The sequence below is a fragment of the Dermacentor variabilis genome, chromosome 1 (assembly GCF_050947875.1).
Source record: "Dermacentor variabilis isolate Ectoservices chromosome 1, ASM5094787v1, whole genome shotgun sequence".
In the NCBI taxonomy this organism is placed as follows: Eukaryota; Metazoa; Arthropoda; class Arachnida; order Ixodida; family Ixodidae; genus Dermacentor; species Dermacentor variabilis.
Window position 1 is genome coordinate 45,949,435 of NC_134568.1, and position 25,732 is coordinate 45,975,166.

At 48.4% G+C, this 25,732-nt stretch overlaps 1 protein-coding gene and 1 non-coding gene across 4 annotated transcripts in view; one reads left to right on the plus strand and one right to left on the minus strand.

The window, feature by feature from the left end:
- Cad99C (cadherin 99C) overlaps nucleotides 1-25,732 on the minus strand; it is a 269,869-nt gene that overhangs the window by 150,059 nt on the left and 94,078 nt on the right. The gene's annotated exons all lie outside the window — the stretch shown is intronic.
- Nucleotides 15,191-15,272, plus strand: TRNAS-GCU (transfer RNA serine (anticodon GCU)). The gene has a single exon. It is a non-coding gene; the product is annotated as a tRNA-Ser (tRNA).

The window sequence follows — 25,732 nt, forward strand, 5'->3', positions numbered from 1 at the left end:
TGTCGGACGTTAACTACGTGGTAAGTCTGCCAGGAAAGCGGAAAGCACAGCAAGTTTACCACTGTAATCTGCTCAAACCTTATAGACAAAGGGAAGCAGTGGTGTGCATGATGATAAACGTTCCTGAAGAGCTTCCGGTCGAGCTTCCAGGACTAGGCTCAGTGACGAACAGGGAAGACACCGGTCAAGTCATTAGTGACCTTATCAGTAAAGCACCGCTGTCGCCCGAGCAGAAAACCGAACTACACCAGCTATTACAAGAGTTTCAAGGTCTGTTCTCTGAGAGGCCTGGTAGGACTTCTGTACTTACTCATGATATAGAACTTACCTCCCCAGAGCCAGTACGATCCAAGGCGTATCGGGTGTCACCCCGCCAGAGCGATATTATGAAGGCTGAGGTAAAGAAAATGCTACAGCTCGGTGTTATTGAGGCAGGTGAGAGTGATTATACCTCCCCTTTGATTTTAGTTGAGGTACCGGGCAAGGAACCTCGTCCTTGCGTCGACTACCGCAGGCTTAATTCCATCACTAAGGATCAAATTTATCCGATCCCTAACATCGAGGAGCGCCTTGAGAAAGTTAGTAGCGCTCAGTTTATTTCCACCCTAGATCTTGTCAGGGGTTATTGGCAGGTTCCACTTACAGAAGAGGCTAGTAGGTATGCGGCGTTCATTTCACCAATGGGAACATTCCGTCCTAAAGTGTTGAGTTTTGGTTTGAAGAACGCGCCATACTGTTTTTCGAGCCTCATGGATAAAGTGTTGCGGGGACAGCAAGAATTCGCTTTACCGTATCTAGACGACGTAGCGATATTCTCCGCATCCTGGTCTGAGCATATGACACACTTGCGGGCAGTGCTAACCCGCCTGCGCGAAGCGGGCTTGACAGTCAAGGCTCCTAAGTGCCAGTTAGCACAGGCCGAGGTTGTCTACCTCGGTCACGTGATTGGTCAGGGTCGTCGCCGCCCCTCTGAAATAAAAGTGGCCGCTGTGCGAGACTTTCCGCAACCGCGCACCAAGACCGATATTCGGTCGTTCTTGGGTGTCGCCGGCTACTATCAGAGGTACATCCCTAGGTACTCTGATATCGCGGCTCCCCTAACGGATGCTCTAAGAAAAACAGAGCCTCAAACAGTCGTCTGGGACGAGACCAAGGAAAGAGCTTTTAGCGCCCTAAAGAGTGCCCTAACAAGCCAGCCTGTGCTACGATCGCCAGACTATACAAAAGGGTTCATTGTTCAGTGCGATGCTAGTGAGCGAGGCATGGGCGTTGTACTGTGCCAACGGGAAAAGGGAGAAGTAGAACACCCCGTCCTGTATGCTAGTCGTAAGCTGACCAGTCGTGAGCAGGCGTATAGCGCCACCGAGAAAGAGTGTGCGTGTCTCGTGTGGGCCGTTCAGAAATTGTCATGCTATCTAGCCGGCTCGAGGTTTATCATTGAGACGGATCACTGCCCTCTCCAATGGCTGCAGACCATCTCTCCCAAAAATGGCCGCCTCCTGCGCTGGAGCCTCGCTTTACAACAATATTCCTTTGAGGTGCGTTACAAAAAGGGGAGTCTCAACGGTAACGCCGATGGCTTAAGTCGAAGCCCCTAACGTAGGAATCAGCCTCAAAATTGTTTGTTACTGATGTTTTTCTTCCTGAGGCAGGATTTTTTTAACATATTGCTTTTGTTTAGTGTTTCAAAGTGATGATATGCTTTCTAGTGCAATTTTTCAATTTGTGGACGCGTTCTGAGTGATGCTAGACTACTGTAAGGAACTAGGCAGTGGTATAAAAAGGGGAAAGAGCCTGGCAGGGCTTAGTGAGGGTTGTGCCGTGCTTGCTGACTGAGCGGTTGAGTTTCAGCGTAGTTCTAACGCTTGCCGGGAACGAGAACAAAAATGTGAACTCTCCCGAAGTCACTTTGCAGTGTCCCGTGCGAACCAGAACGAGAGAACGAGGCCTTCTCTGTGCGCTGCGCTCAAGAAACGTCGAGGGACGCCCGACTTCGGTTATGAGCATCATCGAGCGACATCCCTCCGGACAGCGGATGCAGTCCCCTGTCCATCGGGATCTCCTTCCCCCGGCGGGGCGGTCTGTTGCGTTTCGCCTGCGACACGTGGTTTTGCCGGCGCGACTGCGGCGGGGCGGCAGACATTTTGGCCCGATCGTCGTCGCCGCAACACTCATCGGCAGGTGTTTCCAGGCGCGACTGCGGCGATGCGACCGCAAAGGATCACCCTCTCATTCCAGTCATTGTGCCCGAAACAGGCGATGCCAAAGCAGGGATCATCCTCTCATTCCAGTCATTGTGCCCGAAACAGGCGATGCCAAAGCAGGGATCATCCTCTCATTACAGTCATTGTGCCAGAACCAGGCGATGCCAAAGCAGGGATCATCCTCTCATTCCAGTCATTGTGCCCGAAACAGGCGATGCCAAAGCAGGGATCATCCTCTCATTACAGTCATTGTGCCCGACCGGCAGCGCTACAACAGGGTGCTACAAGATCGTGCTCGACATGGTGCTACGGCATCGCTACGACAGTGTGCGTCACCATTAGCCCATTGTACATTCACGTGCTCGTCTTTTGAGGGGTTCCTTCTTGCCCTCAACTGCGAGAGTATAAAAACAGCTGCCCCCGGACGCCAAGAGGAGGGCTCCGATTTCTTCTGTTGAGTGAAGTGCTCTCCCGTCTCTCTACTTCGGTCAAACCTGACCGCCAACTCTTTGCGATGTTAAAATAAACAAGTTGTTTCGTTGTTACCAGTCGACTCATGCTTTGCCGGGACCTTCGGATGCTTCCAGTTGTACCCCAGGCCGCCAGGCCAACGCTACCCTTGGGGCTTGCGACCCAGGTACAACCACGGGCGTCAGCGCCGAGTCCCCAACAGATCGTACCAGCGGTGCGATCCAAAACAGCTCCCACATTTAGGTAGGATCACCCCCAAATATAGATTGGCCCGCCTCCACAACACCACCAAATTTAGATTGGCCCACTCCAATACCACCCGAAAATCTAGGTTGGCCCATCCCCATATCAGCCCCAAACTAACGCTGGCGCAACCCTCGATCACCTCAAATTTAGGATGGCCCACTGCAAATCGCCCACCAACTAAGGTTAGTCCACCCATATTTTACCCTCCAATTCAGCTTGGCCCAGCCGCGCATCACCCCCATGGTTAGGTTAGCCCGACCCCATGTCAGCCCCAAATTTAGGTTGGCCCACCCCCATATCATCCCCAAATCCAGGTTCGCCCACCCCCATATCAGCCCCAAACTTAGCCTAGCCCAGCCCTCTATCACCTCAAATTTAGGATGGCCCACCGCAAATCACTCCCACATTTAGTTTAGCCCACCCCCGTATCACCCCCGATTCAGCTTCACGCAGCCCCATATCAGCCCCATGGTTAGGGTGGCCCACCCCCCATATTTCTCCCAAATTTAGGTTCTCCTACCCCCGTATCCTCCCCAAATCCAGGATGGCCCACCCCCCATATTGCCCCAAACTTAGGCTTACCCACCCCTATATCACCTCAAATTTAGCTTGAGCCACCCCCATATCAGCCTCACATTCAGCTTGGCTCACTACCATTTCACCCCAAATTTAGGTTGGGCCACTCCCATATCACTACCACATTCAACTTGACCAATCCCTGTATCACGGCCAAATTTGTGCTGACGCCACTTCCAATTTCAAGTTGGCCACCACACCCCCTTTTATAAAGACCTATGTATTCATATGGGAAATGCGTCAAGTTTTTTGGCGTTACAGACACGATTTCGCACGATTTTGCTACCAGATCACTGGGGCACTCACCAAAGAATGCTTCGCATTAAAAGCAACTGCACCGAACGAGTGACGCCATATGTTGATCCTAAATACTGACGGCTAGCCAAGCTAGCTTCTCTGTAGAGCGACCGGGGCAGACACAGCACGGGACATTTATTCAAATTGTTTTTTTACGGCCACACCTACGGATTCATACCACTTGGCTGTAGGGGACACATTACCAGTAGCTATTAATCCACACGCTGCACACCTCCTATTTGGTGCATTTCTTAATTGGATGAATCTTTAGAAATAATTAACGTTCGGGCAGCGACTCAGCTTAGCAGACACTTTGTTCCGCACGAATGTTGCGTAGGAATGGCACTGGCCACCGGGTGGCATTGTGGCCCAGGTTGACCTCATTCGCTCGGAGTATTAAAGACATGGGAAAGTCGAAGAAAGCGCACCTTCCAGAAGGACGCAATAAGAATGGCCATTTTGTTCTCCCAGGTGCCACGCTACAGAGCACAAAAGTTTTTTTTTTTTTGCGTAGCACAAAGCTTTGCGCAAGCTTCTAGTTATGATGTCCAATGAATAAAACCTTCATAAATGCGATGACCTAACAAATGAACACGACATTGCTGTGTTTTAGGAAGGAAAAATAGAAAACATAATATTTCAAGAGAACGACTGGAAAACCAGAACCGAAAGCAAATCATGAGTTTTGTGTTTCTTCCATCTGGTGGGAGACTATAAAACTAAGTCCTATGCGGCTGTAAAAAAAAAACTGCGCCGCTGAAAAACCAGAACCGAAAGCAAATGTTGGGTTTTGTGTTTCTGCCATCTAGTGAGAGACTACAAAACTAGGTCCTATGCGGAAAAAAAAGAAGACCGAAGCGAGAATCGAACCGCGGCCACCGCGAAGCGTGACTAAAGGTGCGCGCAATTCTACCGCTCGGCCACGGCTTCCAAGGGTTCGCGCAGGCGTACGAACGTCTTTTTATAGACACCACGTAAATTTTCACGACAGTGTTACAAAAAACGCTTTTGGGAACAATGTTACGCCGTGTGTGGAGAGTCGAGCTAGGCATCAGTCGAAAGCTGAGTCTCCGGACTACATACGCTGCACTGCGTATTGCGATAGAAGCCGTAGTGTAATCACAGCCGCGGTTCTTGCCTCGAAAATGGAGTACAAATTTTCGTCGTTTCCATAGGCTTCCATTGCTAAATCTTTAACCGCTGTGGGAACAAAATTCTTACGTGCCATAGAGTGATCACTGCACTTGGCTCGTGTGGATTGTCTTCCAGAACACGTCTGTCACCTGCGTTTTTTGATAATCGACCTGCAGCTTTTGTTATTCGTGAAAAACCCGCTCGTTCCATTGAAAACGCGCTAGCTTCGTGCCGGGGCCGCTTGGGGCGCTAGTTGGTACGTGTCCAGAAAAGCTGGATATGAAAGAGGCCCAACCTAATGATCTACTAGAAATCGCTTACAGGTGTAGCCTGGAACAACGCGATTAGCTGTCCGTCAAAAAGGCCGAAAGAAACATAACCAATGTCGTCCTAGTCTCACTATTCAGGGCCGGTATTCGCAAAAAAGAAGCAAAAAAAAGTTCTTACGCTGAAAACTGTTCGTAGGACTAGATGCCAGCTAATCGCCATTCCTGACATATTACGCAAGTCCAAAGGCGGCCGACCAATGGGAAACAGCCGTTACGAACGCAAGGCTTAATGAATTCCCTCCCATGCTGCGGAGACGCTGCATCAAGGCGTTAATAACGCGTGTGCGGATATATCGCAGAATCAAGACGGATGCGTTTGGTGCGAACGAAACAATCTTTTCTCCCGCTTTGCTTTTTTTAACCGAACCTCCCTTCGCGAACACTCGCGGAATTTCCCGACCGCGGCCGCTGCGGCTGTCCTGCCAAACCAGAACACACTTACAAAACAAAAATTTGAATTACGTGCCCGATGGTGGGATGGAAATGCATAACGCAGATTATAGACGTATAATACTTATATCGTGCCTAAGCCAAGTATAGCTCTTTGAGATAGATCGCCGCGTGTGACACATTGATTAGCACCGGTGGGCGAGAGAACACGCACGTGTGCCAGTTTCCATTATACGCCAGAGACGCAGGAATGAAATTGACAAATTTGCAGACGTTGATTAAAAGCTCGGCGTAGATTCCAAAATGTGCGTTGGATATACATCGTTTCTTTTTTTTTTTTTGCTTTCGTTGCATTACAGCGCGCGCATCTGACGTTTCTTTTATTCGCCTTTTTTCTAATGAGTTTCAACACAGCACACGTCGTTGCTTGTTAGCTGCGAAAAGTAGAAAGTTTGGCCACATGAAGGTCCTGCTTTTTTCAAACATCTCAGCCGGGGAAACACAATCTGTCATCTAGCAGAAAATACGAGAGGCAAGAAGTGACAAAAAAGACTGTAAAATGTCTCTAGACAAAGAAGAAATACGTATTGACGAGCGCGCGCGTGGGCATTAGACAAACGAGGTTGAAGCACGCAACCTGCGCACAATATGTCAACTCTGTGGGCATATAGGTGTGCCCTGCGCTCATGCTCAAGACGATAAAGAAGCAGAAAGACAACACGCATCAAATAAGAGTTGATCACGAGAAATAGGGCCACATTAGCCTAGCGTACAAGTGGTGCCATTGAATTTTTTCTCTCTCTTTCTTTTTTGCTTTTTGTTTATGTGGCACGCACAGAGAGTGGCGCAACTTAGTGTCACCGTATTTATTTATTTATTTATTTATTTATTTATTTATTTATTTCGCTCTGCAAAGAATATTTCCTCAAGAGCGACCATGGTGAACTTTTGCTAAGCACGCTGGCAAAATGGCTAAGATAGGCGGAAGTCGGGCGTGAAAGAAGAAAAGACTCAGACAGCAGAAGAAGAAAAAAAAAGCAGCAACTGCAGCAGTTAGCCCAATTTGTTTGTGCATTTCATTATTCTTAAATGCTGCCTCTTTATTCCCGGCTTCTCATCTATCGATCAAAGGGAGCGGCAGACGCTGATGGGCCTGGCCTTGCAGCCGTCGATCCGACGACCACTCGCAGGGCGGCAGACCCTGAACGCGCTGGACGTAAGTGAGTAGGCGCCGTTCAGTCACGTGGGGGATAAAATCTCCCAACGAGGTTAATGGCACGCTCGAGCGCCGTCAAACATTTCGAGACGTGATGGATCTCGTGGCAGCCTTCCAGACCGAAGAGAAAAAAAGAAGACAGAGGCTTTGGGGAAAGATAAACTGACGCTGTTCATTGCACGCGCGTAAGTCACTTCATTTTTTTTTTTTTCAGTAAAAGACATAAAATGCTGTCGGACAGATGTGCGCCCGCGTTATGTGAGGTACCGGAGGGCGATACTGCGAGCCAGCGCGAGTCGATGACCGCGAAACCTAATAATTCGGTGAGCAGGTTAACCGGGAGATCAGACCTGAATCACTTGGTGAAACGATTCGTACTCTTTAATGACGTTTGCTTTCGCACGACTTCCGTCGTCGCACAGCTAATGCTCTGTAGTGCTGAGGGTATAACCTTAATATAAAAGAAAGAAAAAAGAAAAGGAAAAGTGGAAGAGGGGGTAGGCGGCGGAGGAGAATGAAAACGGTATGCCCCGTAATTACTCCGCTATCCTACAATACTAGATGAACATATGGGATCATACGGGGTAGGGGAGGGGGGGGGGGTTGGACATACGTGTACCTTTTATTTCGCTGTCTTTTAAGTGAGGAAAGAACATTGTACAAGAGAATTTTGCGTTCAAAGCAAGTCCAATGTAAAAAAGAAATCATGGCATTCCGAGGCCTTAGAGGTGGGTGAGTCGTTGGAAATCCTGAAAAAGCGTGCAATGACTTCGGACGGAGGCGAATGGCTTTCGCAACAGCCTATCGTTGTTACGCCGACTTTTTAATATCCTAAAAAAAGAAGTGTAGAGCCATTTGCTTTTGAAGAGCAAACCAGATTTAAGAAAAAACATAAATTCCGGGGTTTTACGTGCCAAAACCACGGTATGATCATGACGCACGCCGTGGGGGACGTTGAAAATTTGGACCCCCTGGGGATCTTGAACGTGCCTCCCAAATGCACGAAACACGGGCGCTCTTTTTTTCTTTTTTTTTGCATTTCGCCTTCATCGAAATGCGGCCGCCGCGGCTGCGGGATTCGATCCCGCGATCTCGTATTTAGCAGCGCGACACCATAGCCGTTAAGACACCGCGGCGGAAAGAAAACCAGATGAACGCGTAAGTTACGCGACGGGACAGCTGTTTCGGGACACTGCACGGTAATTCCGGTCTGCCGCCGTCAGCTGGGTTGCAGGTACACTCCTGCATTGTTGGTGAAGACTGTGAGAATGCGTTTCTCTCAATTTAAATGAAAAAAGAGCATCACGGAGCCACGGTGTCTTCAAGTTTTCGTTTGTAGTGGATGGAAAATTACCTTGGCAACTGTACCCTGAAATTAGTGCCTCCAGAACTCCTTAGAATAATAAGGCCATCGCGGTTCCATTATAACGTCAGAAAAAACAGCAACATAATAGTGCAACTTGTTTGCATTCACAAGGGACAGAAAATTTCCTTGGCAACTGCACACCGAAATTAGTGCCTCTAGAACTCCTTAGAATATTAAGGCTATCGTAGTTTTTCTCTGTGGATGTCAGAAAAAAGTACAAGAGTGGGCAAAAAACTGATGCATTAAGTTTGTTTCACTCTCTTTCGTGCGCACAAGTTCATTCCCAAAAGAAACCTGTATATTATTTTTTATAAAGTATGTATTAAGAAGCAATAAGGAAATAGCGTTGTATAAACACAATTAAATTGTTTGAGCGATACTAAGGGATTTTGGGGTAGTGAACAGAAGTAACTACCATGCAGGCATTGTTCCCTGTACTTCTCCGGCATCTTTAGTAAGTAGTTTTCTCTTTCTTCAAACAAAGAGCAACATCTAACTTTCACAGACGCCATGCTAGTATTGATCTTTCTTTCATCATTTCCCACGCCGCTGTGACATTCACGTGCATGCACAAGGGGTTCCATGGAAGCTGTAGAACTAGCAAAAAATTCCCTTACCCCAGGCATTAGAGCAGAGATACAGAATTACTGTCATGTTGAAATACGAGCAATAACGTTTACAACTATCGCACTTTAATAGCAAGAAAGGAAAACTACCAAGGGGCAAATAGAAATAGTTATAGAAGGGTGATTATCTGATATATACACCATGCTTCCCAGAATAATAATATTTATAGGACGATCCGACTACGCTCGTGCGCTGCTGAGAGCAAATGATACACGCACATGAAGGATGCGCCATTATAAGGGGGCTAAATTTTCTTTTTTTTATTTTCATTTGTGTACATAAAAACGAAAAGAGAGAGAGAGAAATATTACCAGAAACATTACCATTAAGAAATGAAGGTGTCGATTCATTGAGGTCAAATAATGTCTCACGTCACCTTGTCAACTAGTACGATACATGGTCCTCGTTGCGGAATAACCAACCGCATCAGTGCAACGAACAGCACTATATATATATATATATATATATATATATCTTCGTATTGTTAGAGGAAGGAATGAGGATGAAGGGTTGCGGAGGAAGATGTTAAGCCTGCCCTATGGGAAAGCCACTCAATTTTCCGTATAGTGTGTTTCGTTACTTGCGGGTCTTCGACACTTTTGCATCGCGCTTAGCGGCGATTTTTTTTTCTTTTTCCTCGTCTCAATCGCGGCCTCGATCGCACGTAATCCGCCGATCTCCGCCGCTAAGTAATGCGCGTGAGGTCTACGTCCCAGACGTGTAATACATGGTGAATGACTCTTTTGTCTCTCTCTCTTATCCTATTTCGCCTCTTGGGCTTCTTTTGTGTTTCCTCGTTCGTTTACACTTCCTCCTCCTTCCTCGCAGTCGGACGGTGGTGCGCATCCGTTCCCAGCCGGAGAAGGGAGCTTGGCCACGGCTTGCAGGTGGGGTCTTCTCCCGGCGGCGAGCTCAGCGCCGATGTCCGGTGATTAGGGCCCGCCGGTGGCGCTTGACCGATCCGGCCGGTTGCGCAAAGTCCGCGCGCCCGAGGAGGTCCCACCGAGAAGAGACGCTGGCGGGGCGGCGCTGTGCGCCCGCGCGAGAGTGCGCCGCGAAGCCGCTTCCGCTGCTGTCCCAATCACGACATTGACCCCCACTGCGGCGTTCCCCCATTCCGCGCTCCAGGCGGCGTCGGTGCGCTGCCGCGGACCTTCCAAAAGGTCGCCGCCACACGCTGCTTTCAGGTGTACCGCACGTAGCCCAAGCGCAGCGGACGTTTTTCCGCGGTCCCGCTACAGCTTCCGTGTGTGTGTGTTGGGGGGGGGGGGGGGGGTGAGTGTCAGCAGCCTCGAGTATGGCCCCAGCACGGTCTGCGGGAAGAGGAGTCCGGAAGAATGTCGGATTTGTCAACGCGCGGCATTCCAATTGCGTGTCCATGTGCTGTGTCGATCTGCATGGTTCAGACGCCAGCTTAGGTGTGGAGTCCTATAAGAATGTAGCCAAAAGCTGGTCAGGGTTAGCTAGCACCGAGTTGGCCTTGCATGGTTCCATGTTTTCGGTGTTCATTTGTGAAAAGTTCGACGGATGTTCGCGACATTTATTTCATTTCGAAAATTCATTGCTCGCTGTGTTTACCTCTAGTATGCAGGATTTTGATTGCGTTAGGTGAAAGTGACGTCTCATCCCGCGTAGAGGTGAGATAGAGAGCAAATGAAAGAAAAGAGAGAGAAACACAAACAATGACCTATTTGCCTTGACAGTTTACTGAGTACGCGGTATAGATGCATTGAAACCGTAGCGGGATGGCAACACTGGTTGCTTCACTCGCTGTCGCTCGTTTTGTCGAGTAAAACAACCATTTTTGTTTCTCTCACACAGTACTGGTAAAATATAGCACGCGTCCCCTGTTGTATCCTACTGGTGGAATAAATGAGCGATTTCATTCCTGCATGGTGTTCAAGAAAGAAAATATTGTGGAGGGGGAGTAGGAGGTAGCCTGCTTTTAGGCATAATAATATGTGATTATACATACACAAACAGATTTTTTTTATGCAAGTAAAGTAGTTCAATAGCGAAAGTTAGTATGTTCATAAGAAATTTAACCCTGCAAGGATCTGACCATGTAAGGCCATCGCTGCGCATCTAATATAATGTTGTATATTACGTACTTATCAAGGAGCTAAATGCAAGTGCAATTTTTGAGGCGAATATCCTCAGTCTACCTAATTATGCCATGGATGGCACTTTGTATTGCAGGCTTCATGCGGCGCACGGCTATCGACTGCGGTAAGCGCTCAAGTAGTTGTAAAATTCCACTCTTTGCGCTATGGCTATGCACTCTAAGCAGCCGTGGATATTCATTGTATGCGACTGCATAAATGCTCTCAGCAAAACGTAGCTATGATTTCAATGCGCCTTTTGCACGCTTTTCTTATGGTTCACTGTAACGTAACACCCTGGCACAGCTACGCGATAACGTCAGAGGTTACACTTTCAAATGAAAGTGTATATGGACTTCTCCGCAGGAGACATACCCAGCAGCGCGCGCATCCATTATACCGCTGTTTCCTATACCAACAATTCACTTGTGTTAATGCTACAACAATCACTGGCTTCCTTCGTTCCGTCGCTGCTAGCTATGGTGACATCAGACAACAAGCCACACCGCCTAGTTCGCCGGTCATTTGTTTAGCAGTGCAGTGAAAGTACCCGGTGCCTGATCACGCTTCTTCGTGTTCATATGCGGGACAAACGTGTGGACAGATCGTACATCTTCACCGAGACAACACAACTGTCCATCACGACGCCCAAGATGATGCGCGCGTTGCGTTATCGCGCACAGAGACCGTGACAAGGGGGGTTCGTAATGCGGGGCCCACGTCGTCAAACAAAACAACCGCTCCGACGGCGTTCAGCGTCGTCCGGGCGACCTCATTGCGCCCGGCGTGTCGCGAGTAAATTGAACAGTCCCGCAGTGCCACGTCCGGTTGTCTCGCGAGTCGTCGAGCATCCGCTGCAAGCGCGCAAAACTCCTTGCGGCGCGTTCGATCAGTGGGTCCTTTAGCTTAGCCATCACTCAAATAAGTGGGCTTGACAAGATGGCACACCACGCCGTTTGTCATTAATGAGAGCGCCTATGGGACGTATATAGTTGTGCATGCAGGGTGTGTCTTGGAGCATTGTCGTGCAATAGAACATCGATGAGCCTGAAATTATTCTCCGCGCTGAGGTCAATAGAAAGAAGCCAGCCGCGCCACGCCACTCGCGCTAACGACACGCACGCGCTCCAGTGTGCATGCGAACCAACCAGATATATCTTCTGTGCGCCGTGTGTCTCGTGGGAGTTTTCTCAAGAAAGACTTCTCGCTCGCTTTCGTCCCTGCATAAGTACGTGCCATGAGCGACGATCCCTGCTTTAGACACTGTAGCAAAGCGACTAGGGTCTTCTCGCGATATTTCAACGAAATACGTCGCGTGCCCAGGGTTGTTAACTTATGGTATACCTTGCATCGACGAGATTCTGGCAGTCTGTTAGCTCCTTCGAACATGCACGCTACGTTCAATATCTTGTATTGCGCAGGTTACAGGAAACTGGCGACCGAACACAATTGTAACTGATAGTTCCTCCAAAAATGTTACTAATTTCGTCTAAATTATAGTCTTACGAAAATAGTGGCACAATTCTTGAAAAGCAATCACTTACTTTGATCCGATACTTTCATCATTTTCTGATAGAATTACACATCGCCAGTGTTTCCACAGGAAATAACGACAAAATACTTATCGCTGACAAGCAATACAGCCATATATGTTTCAATAAATTTCGCTCACTCTCAAGGTAAGCAACAACGCGCCAAACATCCCGCAGGCTCTCCCCGGCAGCTGGCACAGCGCATTGCCTGCCTACGGCAAATATAGCAATATTTAGTACGCGAGTCTGAATTATTGCCGGTAACCGCTCAACCAAATACAGATATCATCGGCGTATATGGACACGGATAGATACTTGTACATTGCATGTCATCATCACTTCAGGAAGACCAGCAATGGTAACACTGAGCAGTAAGGGAAAGCAGGACATTTCTTGTAGCATGTACCTCATGGGTGCCAAGCACTAGCCTACAAGCTGATGGTGAGAGTACCTCAAAACACTGTGCCACTATCGAAGATACAACTGTGTACCTGGCGCCTTGTGGTCTCCACCGTGCCAACTAAGCGTGATCAAAGGACTCAGTTGAGAGGAAACTTTCTTCTAATTATTATTTCTTTTGAAAACATATATACAGGAAAGAGAAAGCGAGGAGCAGGCTTTCTTATTTCCCCGTATTTCTACGCAGCCAACGCGAACAGGTGGGGCGACATAACACGGAACTATCGACATAACCAACATGTCCGTTCTACCACGGTTGTTACTTGTTATTTATTATTAAACATATTACTCATCAAACTCTCCAGAATTCGGGGACAAGCTCAATACTCTCGTTGACGCACTGAAGCGTAGAGTCGCTCTGTGCGCTGTCGTGGGGAATTTACTCTTCCTAGGGGGATAATAGATTTTCAGGAGACATGTGTTTCGCCTGCTTCTGAAATTTCTTAAGAATAACGAATTATTCAGCGAGTGGTGACGTTTAGCAAATAACCCTAGACATAACCAGTCATTAGATGTAATCAGTATGCTCATTCGGTGCGCTATGACCTTGGTGTAGCGCTAGCATTCAACCTCTGCTCCTCACATTCGCCTTCATATGTGTTGGTAGCGTGAGACCTGCTCACGTTGCGTTTAACTCTGTAGCATATTTGTTCCCGCACTCTAAGAGGAGGCGCTGAGGTGGATTCTTACCTGTGGATCACCCCGTAGCCAGCGCCATCCTCCTCCGCTTTTCAGTGAGTTGTGTTACTGATGTGCGAGCGCGACAAGAAGCTCAGAGAAATCTTAAAGGCTAGACCACACGTACGCTCGCCGATGCGCGCAAGCTCGCGTCAATACGCGCCTGCCAAGTCTCGCGAGGAATGGCGGTTTACATCTACGAGAGACGCGCCACAGCGCGCTCTCACTGGGCTCACTCATAGTTGCCTTGGCAGACGCTACTTCATATTTTGTAATTGAGAGTGTCTCAAAAATGCTCCAATATCTATAAACATAATTGTTATGTTTAGAGCTTTAAATCAGCACAAAAGAAAAGAATAGCATAAATCATAGCATAAATCTGCCTCACTGAGCGTTGATTGTACCACGCCGTAGCTGCGTAGCCAGACGCGCCGATGCGAGGCAGCCATAGGGGCCCCAGCGCGGGATATCCGAGAGAAGCGGATCGCCGGGATCGCGTCGCGCTTCCATGCGTACGAGCTGTGACGCACAGTCTGCGCATGCGTGGGCACGCGGACGCGAGCTAGCGCGCGTCGGCAAGCGTGCGTGTGGTCTTAGCTGAAGGTAGCTGAAGTGCTCAAGAAACAGGCGGAGCTTCCCTTTGAGAAGAAGGGATACGCTCAATCATCCTAACGTGGGCGTTAAAATGAAAGTTCACTGGTTGCTGCATAGGTTCAGGAAGGAGGATGGGCGACTGGCGTTCGTCCTTTATGAAAAAGTCATAGACGTGAACAGTTTACTGGCGTCTCTAGAGCTAAGCGCGGACTTGATGCTTGAGAACATGCTGCACCAGGCCAACACCCTGTTGACCAGGCAGTGTCGGTGGAGAAGAAGCCTGGATGGTTGTGGCGTCCAAGCTGCTTTTGGACGCTAAGAAAGTATCGACACCGGCCTCACTAGACAACAGTGTTTTCGGAACGCCGGCAGCCCTTAATGCGTAACAATGAACTTGTTGTGGGAAATGAAAAGGTCCTGCTACAGACCACGGCTGACATGAGAGAAGACATGAGAACCTTGTGCCAGTGAAGCTGTCACGTCGAAAGACTCGGGCCAGCCAAAAGCCTACGATGGCGGCAGGCGAACAGCCTTGCATGTCACGTACAGGAAAGGCTAAGAAGCGATAGCTAGAAGTTAAAAAAATTAAATTATGGGGTTTAACGTGCCAAAACCACTTTCTGATTATGAGGCACGCCGTAGTGGAGGACTCCAGAAATGTGGACCACCTGGGGTTCTTTAACGTGTACCTAAATCTAAGTACACGGGTGTTTTCGCATTTCGCCCCCATCGAAATGCGGCCGCCGTGGCCAGGATTCGATCCCGCAACCTCGTCCGCTAGAAGTGAGCATCCAGGACAAAAAGACAGCCGAATGCAGACACAGGCAATTCACTGGCTGCTTGCGAATGCTGTCTAGTATCCTGGTGATGTGGCAGGGATATTAAGGCGGTGGAGTATACTAAACGACTGTGCATGGGTTCAAGTTGCACTTCATACTGGTACTCTTGAATCCATTGAGTGCTTGTTCTGGCGAGGTGGCCGAGTGGTTAAGGCGATGGACTGCTAATCCATTGGGCTCTGCCCGCGTGGGTTCGAGTCCCACCCTCGTCGTGTTGTCACGCTTTTTTTGTATTGCAATAAATTTGCGAGAGTTTAAGATTACGGAAATTGGAGACGAGAATCATTTTAGACGTCTGCCATTTGCGACTGCATATGGAAGCAGAAAATCGTTATAGGTCTTTTCCCAAAAAAAAGCTGTCGCAGACGCTCGCAGCGCCATTAGCGTGTAGATATGAATGCGCTTGCAATTTCCTTTCATAAATAAATATGAAAAGCCAAACAAAATAAATAATTTTTAATAAATGACACTTAATAATTTTCAAGCCAAATAAATGTATCTGTCGACGAGAATGCGTTTCACGCGCCTGTAATCGCAATTAAAGCAGAGCCGAAGCAAACCGAAACGCCAGCACGTTAGACGCGCTCCATCCGTTCGCCGTGTTCCAGATGTTGACCTGCGCGCATTTTTAAAAAAACAAGTCGTTCTTGGTGCGTTACCCCCACTTCTTCATATTGGGCATGCGCTTCTAACCTCTTGCGTGGGCCGATCCCGGAAATTGTGCAGTGTAAATATAAGTGCCACTGAGACCACAGGGCATGTGCCAATGTGTATGTGTTTCTGAGGTTGCTCGGTGTGTGTGTGTGGGGGGGGGGGGGGTGAGGGGGTGCCAATAGGTATGTGTTTCTGAGGTCGCTCGGTATTTGCCAATGGGTATGTGTTTCTGAGGTTGCTCGGTATGGGGGGGGGGGGGGGAGGGGTACCAAAGGGTATGTTCCCCTGGGATTACTCGGTATGTGCCTCTGAGCAATGCCTCCTTTACTAGATGCCTGCCGCGTCGCTAGTCTTCCTATTGGAGCGGAGGTTCCCGTAGTTCAGGGTAGTCGCGGAGAGACGGCGCTCGCAGCCGACCCACTTCCTGTTGCGGAGGAAGTGACGATTACTAGGCTGGCGCGCGCTCGACCAATGGCTTGACGAGAGACTGTGGGTCTTGTGCCTCCGGGATCGCATCAGACGCCGCTAAAATCTCGGAGGCATGGCTACGTGATTTAGGTTTGCAGCGGCCACCGCAGCTAGCGCTCGCAGCCGACCCGGGTTAACCCGTGTGGGGAAGAGTAAAGAGGAAAGGGGCAGGAACCAGCTTCTCGGCTCACGCGGCAGGCATCTAGTAAAGGAGGCATTGCTCTGAGTATGGGGGCCTGGCTATGTGCCACACGGCATTTGCCCCTGAAGCTACTGGACATATGCCCCTAGGTATGTGCCCGCTCGTTTACTCGGTAAGTGCCCCTGGGTATGGGCCACTGGCTATATACTACAGGGTAGGTGCCCCTGACATTAATTGGAATGTGCCCCTGAGATTACTGTGCATGTACCACTGAGTACGTTCCCGCTGGGTGCCACTGGTTATGTACCACTGAGTATGTTCCCGCAGGTGCCACTGTTTATGTGTCACTAGGTATGTGTAACTTGGGCCTTTGGGTATGTGTAATTTGGGCCACTGAATATGTGATGACTGTGATGATGATGACTGTGATGATGATGATGAATGTGACGATGATGACGACAACGACGACGACGACAAATATTTGGAAGGAGATTTAACTTCTAATTGAGGTTCATCAAACGTCGCTCCAGCGCGCTGTCAACTAGGTTTTGAATCGCCTTCCAAATTTTTTAGATTAATATACAATATCACCAGACGAAAGACAGTGCCCCCTGCTCCCGCAGCGAGAGAGTCTCGTCACTCAGGCAGCGACTGGAGAATGGCAGAGCGGGCGACGAGACGCTATGCCAGGAGAGAAGGAGAACACGTCAGTTTGCTCGTTTCCATAAACGTCCGTTCAGTTTACTTCAAAATTACACACTAGCGACGAAGATTAGCTTTTAGCAGCCCAAAGGCACAAAAATAACTGTCTTGCGTCAGCAATTCTCGAAGTACGTCCCGTTATTTCGTTATTCGTCCAGACTGCGATTGGCGTGCTTTTTTTCACCGAGAGTCTTGTCGCTTTTCTGTTCCCTTTTCTATTTGCTAGCTATACCCTGCTCCAATACCATTGCCGACTCGCCCAACACGTTATACCTCAGCAGAACATGGCAGTTCTCGCGCGCACTACCGCTATATACAAGGGGACGTGTTCACAAAGCGCTTCGTTCGTAGGTTCTTTTTTAGCATTGGCCGGATTCCTTCCCTGATTGTATGTACAGCATCAGGATCGGCTGCAATCTGCTCTTTTGAATAATTCTACCGTAAGAGCGTTTTGTGAATACTGACCCAAAATATTGCTGTTCCCTCTGACCGTTGCTCTTCCCATGCATATCAGTACCTCGAAGCGGTATGACTGGGCTCGAAAGCTGGAACAAAACGAAACGCGTGCTAGAAACAACGAGACCACTTCGAAGACTTAGCAGGCTATCGTGTAGCACTCCTACACTGCAGCAGTCCTATTTCAGCAACCTGACTTAAGACTCGTTGTAGCTAGGCAAGTCGAAAGGCGCGAAGGTCAGCGGTGATAATACGTCTGTCGTAGATGAACAGGCTGACTTGCATGTCACGTATAGGACAGGCTAAGGAGCGACCGCTAGAAGAGAGCGTCCAGGACAAAAAGACAACCGGTGGTGATCGCAGGCAATTAACTGGCTGCTTTCGAATAGTCTCTCTGTTTCTCTCTATCTCTAGCTCGAGTGGGTTGCCACGTCGCATAACTTGCAATGAAATTAAATATAAGCCTGAAAGCCAGCTTCATGCAGATACACCAAAAGCGACCTATAGAACGTGTTGTCCCTGATCCATAGGTTTCAGGTTGCACATTTTTTAACTTCACACCTCTAAGTACATTTTCGCGAACTGTCTTCACCCCGTAACACATCCAAAGTAAATGGTGGGCATCCGTTACCGACGCAGGAATGGAGCACTTCAGACACCGGGCTTCATCTTCACACGGTTGACCCCAAGCAAGAATTACGGCTGCCAGGAGTTTATTTCGTTTCATTTTGTTTCGTACTCAGTTTATTTATTTTTTTGGTTCGTTTCGTTTACCTTCACTGATGGCGCATATACCCACTGTGGAAGATTGGCTTCTCATTCTTCAAGAAGCCTATAGAGCCTAAACAAACACTCACTATGTGTTTCCGAAGTTCGTAGAGCACAACCAGAGTTGATTTCAGCTCGCATCCAAAAGGATTTCTTACAATGTCGCGCGTGTTTTTTTCCTTTCTTAATTTTTTCTTCTGGTTTCCTGTTCTTTTTTTTTTTTTTTTTTTTTTTTTAGTCTCGGTGTCCACATGTTTCGAGTTCCGTCCTTGTCACACGTTCCCGCCAATTTTCTTGTGTTTTATTTCTCTTTTTTTTTTTCAGGAAGAACATTCTCATTTCATGGGCACAGTTGCGATTGACTGGCTGCTTACCGACACTTCCTTAAATACGGCCGATGTGACCGAGAGCGTTCTGCCACCGCTGATGTGGGGCGTGTTAATCCACTCCCTCTGTGTGCGCAATACTGACCGCAGCGGATTCATAATTCTTAATCCGAAGTGTTATTTTCCGAGTCCAGCCATATTGTGGTATGTGAGCCCATCTCGCTGTTTTCGTGGACTGATCCCAGTTATGGTGAAGTCTAAAATTACGCGGTCCGACTGATCATGTGCGCTGGGGCCACTGCAGGATATCTGCGAGCGCGAGAAGACACGAACCGCAGGTTGCCTCCACGATAGGAGGCGCGCAGCCGCGGCCGGAGACCCACGCTAAGCCCCCGCCCCTTCCAAGACCGCGCATGTCTTCCTGCTCCCGCCCTAGCGCGCACGATAAGTCTGCGCGCTGCATCCCCTCCTTCCTCCCTTTCGCGCGCAGGAAGACGCCACCGAGCTACCATCCTTCTCGGCTCACCCTCGCAAGCTTTCCCTCGCACCTATACAGCGCACTTACACTATATACGGAAACCCACAGCAACGGAGCCTGGAGTGTCCATATAATTGCTATCGCAATAAAATGTCACTGTAGTTACCAAGAAGAGGGACTGTTCGATATTTAGCGAAACGTAGTGGAGCATGTAGCAGGCTAGTTACCCTCATTTCTACACTCATCTGCACTTTTAGAAATACTTCGAAGTTCAGTCTGCGTTGTATTGTATTTGTAGGCGTTGTAGGCATTGTATTTCGCACTTCTTATGCTTTCCTTTTTCTTTTATGTAAATGACGTACGGGTAGTCTCCTGCTCACCAAAGGGGGAGCTCGCGGCTTTGTTAAGCTTACCGATTCGTCCCGCACCTCTTACTGCCTGCTTCCGCCATCATGTACATGTGATTGGAAATTATTAGCTTCTTCTTCTTCATTATTATTATTATTATTATTATTATTATTATTATTATTATTAAGAAAAATAATGTAAAATAAGCTTTTGCTACAGACTGTGTGTGTGCGCGTGAACCAGCGCTGCCTCACTTGCGCTGCGCCCGCACCAGCGGAGTCGCGGGCTGTGCACACTGACGCGTCTGCACGTGTATGGCGGCTTCTCAACGCGTCGGATCTCCGCGACCGTGTCCTGCGCGGCTGCCACAGCTCTACCGGCCTCAGTCGCACCGCATACGATGGGGAACCTATAGCGACAGAACTTCCGCAGTTCGCCGTGGCCTCGCGTCCACTTCCTGGGCGAGCGTCCGTGCACCAGGCCGGCCGCTGCCCCCGGGAAACGCTCCCATGCGCCGGACAGAAAATATTTGACTCACGCCCCCCCCCCCCCCCCCCCGGAAATTGCGGAAAGACGCAGGCCCCAGTACGGCAGGGCGGCTCCAATACGCGGGAGCAACAGCAGTCGTTGACACTGTTCTCGGGCCCTTAAGGAGCGTGCCGGCGACTGGCCCTCTGGATGCGAGTGCACGACGGCAGTCCGTCTTCTCCCGAACGAAGGCTGGAATGCGGTTCGCCCGCGGTGTGCGCCCGCGGCCACCTCAGGCACGGATGCCGATTTCGGCTGCGAGACGCTCACTTACAGAACACCGCGGGCAAAGTGGAAGGAGTGATGCGCGCGCACGCACTTGAAATGGCGCGAGCCGATGAAAGCGAAATAAGGCGGACCACGATCCTGTATATTGTCAAGTGTTACAGTTTACGCAGCCAGGCTCGCAGTGCTTAATTCAGAAAGCTGGGCTAGCTAGAACTAAGACATCTGAGACATGTCCAACACTTTGGGAAAAAAAAGGAGACACCTTTTAGGAGGACATACAGAAAAGATGGCAGGACAGCGTCCTTTCCGTCACGCCGTCATCTGGGTGCTTTATAAGCCTAAGGTGTTCCTTTTTATACCTAAGCGCTGGAAATGTCCCGGATGTCAACAGCCTTCTCGTCTCAGCCGTCTTGTTGCCTATACGTCTAACTTCTTTGATTAATTGGCTCAAGTCATGATCTTCGAAAGGCATTTCTGATCTTTACTTGATTTACGATCTTCATTTTAGGTGTCATTCCCCGATACCCGGTTACCGTTCCGCGAGCAGTGTTTTTCTCTCTGTCGCATTGTCTTCCCGGGATCCACGACACTCGTGTGCTCCGACAGATTATAGACCTACGGGAAAAAAAGTATTCTATTTCATTGAAACCCTAAAGGAGATTTCATGGCACAACGGTTGATTGTGCAACGATATACCGATGCTCAAAAACAGAGCTTTTCTGATGTTCATAAAAAAGTCGTATAACACATCACCGCCTGTACGTAAGCGTCGTTTCGTGTTTATAGAGCATCTCTATCTACTTGCGCGTTAACCAGATCTGTCCTCTAATTACTTTTGAGTTAGGTGGTCGTTCGAAATCTGCCTTCAAGAGAAACAGGTCTTGTTCGCCAACTCAGCGTCGAGATATTCCTACTTATACGGCTTTGTCGGGGTTTCAGAAACAAGCAGAAAAGACTGACTACAGCTGAACTGATTGAAATGAAATAAGGAAAGGCAATCCACAACAAGCGCACAAAGCAGCCAGACGCGTACATCATGGCCAAAGGATCAGTTCGTGTCCAAACGCCCGGATGCAAACTACAGACAATTAAGCGCGATAAGAATGCCGGAACCATGGCGTGGAGTGTTTGATTGAATAATTGTAGCAGCGGAAACTCAGTGGCGATAACATCGTTTCAACATGCTCCCAGCAACCACCTGCTGTGGACGTGTCGTAGCCCATCCTCACTGCGAAATATCGGGCCTTTTTGTTTGTGCTACAGATATCAGTCGTTATATTAACCGACTGGATCTTTACGAGACGGACCGCCGAGATGCCGTCTACGAAAGCTCGCTGTTACGCCTACTGAGGAGCAAGACAATAGACTTAATCTAACAGCCCCCCCCCCCCCCAACGGGAAATCCCATAAGTAGGGCGGTGCGAAAATTCGAAATTTTCGGTACGAATCGAAAAGCCCTTGCTCTACGATTCGTATTTGCTACAGAGATTTCACTACTCAAACTTGTCTAATACACATTCCTTTCTTTCGTATATAAGCTGTAACAACGCTTATTAACCGTTAAGGGCCCCGTGTCGCACAAAATCCTGTGTCGGCGTCCCCCGTCCAGCGCCGACCATCTGTTCGCCAAACATCATTCCGAAGCACGCATACCCAACCGCTTTTCGATCACCAAAGTTGCTCGCAGCTTGTCTTTCATTCTTTACAAAGTTATTCCTCGGAATTTTGGAAATGACAGCCCACAAACAAATGTCCTGACAAAAAAAAAAAAAGAACACTCACAGGGCTTATCTTTTATGTCATATCTTCTCACACTGAAATACTAAAACTGCGAAACAAAATTTGCAGGACGCTTAAGATTCGGCTTTAAGAGTGGAACGCGATAACATTCAAGGATCCCCGAGCTACCATTTCACGCTTCCCGGCAACTGCAGCTTATGTAACCGTAATGTTTACCGGGAAACGCTGGCGGCGAAGCCTATGCACGAAGGCGAGCTTTCTGTTTGAAACGCGGCCTCTTGCGCGGGCCGATCTCCTGTTATTGTTTCGCACTTTTAATATTTTTAGTCTGAGAAGATACGACATAAAAGGTATGCGCTGTCGGTGCTTTTTCTTTTTCATGACATTTGTTAGCGGGCTGTCACTCTCAAAATTCCGAGGTATAACTTCGTAAAGAAAGAAAGACAAGGTGTGAGAAACATTGGTGATATAAAAATGGTTGAGTATACATCCTTCGGAATGATCTATCGTGAAAAAACGGTCAACGCTGGACGTGGAACGCCAACGTCGGTTTTCTGCGGCACAGGCCCCTTAACGCTATCACGTTAATAACAGGAGATCGGCCCACGCAAGGGGCCCCGTTTCGCATAGTGTTGGCCGCCATCGTTTCCCGGTACATACGCTGCACTCGCCCGGAAGCGTGAAAAGCAGCCAGGGATCTTTGGATGTTATCGTGTCCCACTCTTAAAGGCGAAGCTTAAGCGTCCTCCAAATTTCTGGAGCCACGCGGGAGAGCAAACGAGAAACTGAGGTCTAGTGTTCCGAATAATTCTGGTGCAGGATAGCCGCAGTTCCTGAGCCAAAGCAGGGAACAGATAATTTCTGCTCAGTAGTTTCCGGTCATCCAATCATAATGGCTCACTTTCAGACACCCTGTATACAAATTTGTTTTTTCGATTTATTATTTGGCCAGTCTCCCCATGTTTTCATCCTTTCAAAACAATGTACACTACTGTAGTATCATACTTCTGTCCTTCAACGAACACAACACTATACGTGCATGCGGTGACGTGCTGCTCCCTCGTTTAATTGCTACCATTCTCATGGTCCTCCTGGGAGGTAGTTGTTTCTCGTTTACGAGCTACTCGCTTCTCAGGACGTCCTGTCGAGGTCGATATTAAATATACTGTAAATACGCTATAATTTTGCTACTCGAATTGTTCGCGAATCTGGGACATTGGGCATATTCGCGGCTACTAAATTTCGCGAATTCGGGCTTGTGCCGCACGGCTCACTTGGGCTGCAAGAGGTCTTCTGCGTTCATTTTATTATTATGAATTATTAACGACTCCTGCCTTTTGAAAAAACAGCGACGTCGGTTTAGCCTCAAAGAGTATGCTCAAATATGAAACGAAGACCAGATTCGTGCAATGGGTACGATAGCTGACAGGATCGCGTTGCAGCTGAAGCAGGGCAAAGATGACAAAGTGCCTGTAACGGCCTCGCTGATGAAGCTACTACACGCCGCCTGGCTCATCAAAGTATGCCACTCTTTCTCTGCGAGGTCAGGGATTCGCCTCACAACTTTTGATAGAACTGGCACAGCGCAAGGTTGCGAAGCCAAGTGAACGGAATGCGTCACGTTGTATAGGGCGTACGTCCAGCAGAACTAGCCGGTGGAATAAATTTTTGGTTTTCGGCATAGGGTCCACATTTCTCTCCCGAATATTTCACGTGCCCTTAAGTTTACCGACTAGTTCCATTCGCTAAATCGGTGTAAATAAGGGTGCGCGAAAACGAAACGTTGTGCAGCATGTATCAAATGATGCCTACGAACCCGACTTCTTTTTTTTTTAACCAAACGGACTAATTGCACATTTTCTTTCTTTTTCGAAATAATAAAATGGATATTCGTTTCGATATTGACAAGTAATTTTTCTCAAATATTCTTGTTCAATTGGATTTGGAAACTTCGCTATTCGACCAACCCTACCCATAAAGGTTGCGTATTATTTACGTTTATTTTTCTCAAATAAACATTGGTTGCTCTCTAAACTTTAATAAACTTTGTCTGCTCTTTCCTTGCCGCTACTAGGACGTGTAATTTGCGTATGCATAAAAGGGAACCGAGTCCGTCTGTGCGAGGCGAAGTAGTGCATCACATTGAAAAGAAAATTAGAAAGGAAAGAAAAACGCACAAAGAGTACAGGACAAGGACTCATTTCTGTTTGTAGCTCAGAGCTCAGTGAATAAAACCGGAGAAAATCCTAAAACCCAAGAACAGCAGAACATTTTCAATATTCTCGATCGACGCGGTCAGGACGGAACGCGTTCAATCACCAACGGCGCCTCGAGGGATCTATTTAATTAAGGTGTCAGGCGGCGAAGTTGAAAGCATGTGCCTTTATGCTGCCCCAGTTCACTTATATACGTACTAAGCCGCTATGACTGACGAAAACTGATAATAGCCGTCTCGACAATGGCGAACTACCGAAACAAGTGGTGTAGGTATAGCAGGGGAGAAAATCCTGAGTCAAACTCAAGCGCCCAACCCCCTTCACCTTTCCCCAATCTTCCGAACTTCTAAAACCACATGTATGCACGTATCCGATCGAGGTGGCTTGCTGAAAAGGCTTCACGAAGCCGTCTCCAGGTCTTGAGCTCTGATTTTATATTAAAAGCCGGCTGTTACAAAAGAACGGTTCGCAAAAAAAAAAAATGGCTAAAAGTGGACGGCATACGCGTGATACCAAAGCAGCCGGCAAACAAGTTCGTAGGAACGAGATCCTTCGTGAATGCCGTCCCTGCAGGGGCCGCGTTTCCCGTAACCTCTCCAGTAAGCAAGAGCGGCTCGAACTGCTTTTAAGCCGCCCCTATAGTTAGAGAGTAGCGCCTGTATAGCGCACCACGCTGTATACGCAGTGAGCTGTACACAGTCTGCGTTATCAGCTGTAAGGGAGCCCTAAGATACCTTCGTCAGCTGACCCTATCGGCATCACAAACCTTTCTTTGCCATTCTTTCGTCCTTGTCACGCGCTCCGAGAACGTGTGCGGTGCAACGCCTTCGCGTATATGCGCCGTGGCAGCGGGGGGCCATATATGCGGCGCCCCAAGAAACTTTCCGTTATCGTGTCTTCGCAGTCAACTTTGCCGCGAAAGAAGTGCGTTTTCGCCTGCGTTCAACGTATGGGACATCGATCTTTGCGCTCTCGTGTACAGTAAACGTGCATCAAGCGTCGAACACGCGTACGTATAACTTATCGGGTATTTCTAGGGCGAAAATTATGTCTGAAATTGTGATTATATATAACTGCGAGCGAAAAGCTTTGGAAATCTGCGGGTTTTTGCATTGGTCTTGCCGTTGTGTTTCGTGCCCGCTTAAGTTAGCGGGCAATTTGAGTGGACCACATTCCTGTCAGAGCAAAACAAGTTGCATTCCAGTGTTTGCAAGCACTGCGAGAGGGCGTATATTGAGCATCAAGGAACCCCTAGAGCATTTCTTTGGTCTCTTAATCTCCTGCGTTTATTTAGCTTTTTGCAATGCTTATTTGCTATATTCATTGTACTGCACCGATGCAGAACCTGAAAGCCGCCGTTTCCCGCAGTAACTATACTTTCCCTGTATGTTCACTATAGCGCATCGGGGAAAAAAAGTGGGTAGGAAAGCTGCAGCGCAGTTAACCATGACTGGCTGACCATCGCCGCTGGGTAATAAACGCGGTGTGTTGGAAGTCTCTTATACTCCGTACTGTGTGCTCGCAGTGACGAAAGCGGAGGGAGAGAAGGCGTTAAAACTTCAATGAAAGGAGTTTCAGGGTGGCCTAAATAGATCTTAACTTTTTATGTTTAGCGTCG